Source organism: Apium graveolens, chromosome 3 (genome assembly GCF_009905375.1).
Source record: "Apium graveolens cultivar Ventura chromosome 3, ASM990537v1, whole genome shotgun sequence".
In the NCBI taxonomy this organism is placed as follows: domain Eukaryota; kingdom Viridiplantae; phylum Streptophyta; class Magnoliopsida; order Apiales; family Apiaceae; genus Apium; species Apium graveolens.
The window spans coordinates 121,322,623-121,325,456 of NC_133649.1; the positions used below are offsets into that span (position 1 = coordinate 121,322,623).

At 37.4% G+C, this 2,834-nt stretch overlaps 1 non-coding gene across 1 annotated transcript; it reads right to left on the reverse strand.

Annotated features, from left to right (window-relative positions):
• Positions 1-2,166: 2,166 nt before the first annotated feature.
• LOC141715397 (small nucleolar RNA R71) lies at positions 2,167-2,273 on the reverse strand. The gene has a single exon (XR_012572162.1). It is a non-coding gene; the product is annotated as a small nucleolar RNA R71 (small nucleolar RNA).
• Between the last annotated feature and the right edge of the window lie 561 nt (positions 2,274-2,834).

Consider the following 2,834-nt stretch of genomic DNA (forward strand, 5'->3'; position numbering starts at 1 on the left):
TAAAAGAACTGCTACATAGTGTGGCATGAAAAGTTTTCTTATTCAGCATAATCAGCAAAATCACTATTCATAAGGGTTGCAAAAAGTCCAAAATTTTTGGGGTTATTACAAATATGAATTAGGATCATATTACCACCATGTCGTTTGTAGAAGAGTGTCTTATCTATTGTTCCTCTAGTGAAACCATGTTTAAGTAGAAAATATGTTAGTGTGTCATATCAAGCTCTAGGTGCCTGCTTTAGCCCATATAGAGCCTTGAGTAGTTTGTACATAAAATTTGGAAATTCTGGATCTTCAAAGCCAGGTGGCTGTTGCACATAAACTTCTTCTTCCAACTCACCATTTAGGAAAGCACTCTTGACATCCATTTGATATACTTTGAAGTTTGAATGTGCAGCAAATGCTAGAAAAATCCTTATTGCTTTAAGTCTTGTAACTGAAGTACTTGGATTCTGAGAGTTTGAAGCCGTGGTTGATTCTGCAGTATATATAATAAAAACTTATGTTCATTTTTCATAACAAGACATTCCAGAGCTTAAGGAGAAGGCGTAAGAAGACCGTATAGCACAATTAAACCAAGGCGAAGTGGATCTAGTTTAATCTTGTGATTCTTTGTTTTAAGTTGTAATCTTGGATGCTAGTTTTCTTATTTGTGAATCTATACTCTTGTTACATAGTTGGTTTATTAATTATTTAGTATAAAGACTACGTTTATTATACCATGCTTTCATCGGAACCCACGTTGATGATGAGTCTGATTATGAGCTAATCGTTATCGTGGGGTTCTAGCGGATTTACTTATGATTTCTTTAACTAATATGTTTGATACCTTAGTGTGTGGTGATTGTATGATAACCTAGTATTGGTTGGGCTTATTTGTCTTATGAGCATCACGAACTTATAAGATAGTGTGTTAATCTCTATTGAAGCAAAAGTGAATATAGGGGTTTAGAACTTGCCATGCTAGCATAGGTTCATGTATTTGATATGCATGATTCGTAGGTAATTTTAACCATCTTACTTGCCCTATGTAATCTTGATAGATAACTTGTGCATTAAACTGTTATGTTGTTAAATTCTATAGATATATAGGGTCTCAATATTTGGTGTCTATTCAGCTTCTATCTCTTTTGTGGATGTCTGGTAGTAGGGTATTCGTGCAACGAAAGTTAGCGTTTACCAGTTTCGTGTTATCTGATTAGTGTCATCACCATTGCATGCTAAGGTTAAGAACAAAAAGGCTATTGAATGGAGTAGTAATGAAGTTAGAATCCCATGTTTGTGTCATATTGTAATCAATTCCTTTTAAATCTCTTAGTTAAGGTTCTTAGTATAATCTCTTAGTTAATCGTAGTTATAAACAACCTCAATTTATGAATCTTCTTAGAATTGAATAATAACCATACCATTGTTGCATAAGTACATTGATTGAAATTAACCTAACCAGTCTCTGGGGGAACAAACTAAAATTAATTCTATATTACTTGTGATCGCGTATACTTGTGTGAATATTAGCCCGTGTTGGTGCCGCTGCCGGGGACTCGGTGTTAATTTTTTGTTTATGTGTTTATCATCAGTGGTTGTTAAAGTTCATTCTCGGACATACTGACTTACTTCTTTGTCATGTTTCAGGTACTCTAGCGAGCGTGTATGCATACGCGTTCTCGGTCTCGTAAGAGAACAATGGATAAAGCTTAGGAAGAAGTTGTAGTAGCTAAGGAAGTTTTTGAAGAAGTTCTTATCGAAGAGAAAGTTTAAGAAAAAGCTCTTATTGCAATGGAAGAACCAGAAGCAAATCTGAAGGCTTTGATGGATTACTCTCAACCGAAGATTAATGATTTTCAGTCTAGAATTGTCCGACCAGCCATCTCGGCTAACACCTTTGAGATCAAGTCGAGCATGATTCGGATGATACAGAACTCAGTTCAGTTTGGGGGTTCTCCAACAGAAGACCCCAATATGCACATCAGAGATTTCATCAAGATATGCGACACTTTCAAGTTCAATGGAGTTTCTGAAGATGCTATTAAGTTGAGGATTTTCCCATTCTCTCTGCGGGATAAAGTTAAGTGCTGCTTACATTCTCTATCACCAGGGTCTATCACCAAATGGGAGGATCTTGCTCAAAAGTTCCTAATTAAATTCTTTCCTATGACGAAGGCTGCTGCAATCAGAAATGCACTTACTCAATTTGCTCAGCAATCTGGAGAATCTTTATGTGAGGCTTGAGATCGCTACAAAGAGATGCTTAGAAAGTGTCATCACCATGGGATGCCTGACTGGATGATCATTAACTGCTTTTATAATGGATTGGGTGCTACTTCTAGACCCATGCTTGATGCAGCATCAGGAGGAGCCTTATGGGATAAAAGCTACGATGAAGCTTATGAATTGATTGAACTGATGGCTGCTAATGAATACCAAAATCCTACTCAGAGACTATCTCATGGAAAGGTACCGAGAATTCTGGAAGTGGATGCAGCTACTGCTATAGATGCTCAGCTTAAGGCTCTAACGATGAAGGTGGATTCTTTGGCTAATAATGGAGTTAATCAGATCACTAGTGTTTGTGAACTTTGTGCTGGAGCATATGAGACTAAATAGTGTTCTATTTCTAGTGGATCAGCTCAGTTCGTGAGCAACTTCCAGAGGTTGCAACAGCCTATTCCAACCACCTATCATCCCAACAACCGCGCAATCATCCTAACTTCAGCTGGAGCAATACTCAGAATGCGGTTCAGCAGCCTTAACAGTAGTATGCAGCAAAGCAATACAACCCTCCTGGTTTTCAGCAACCATAATATGCACCAAGAAAACAACTCCAGCTGTAACAA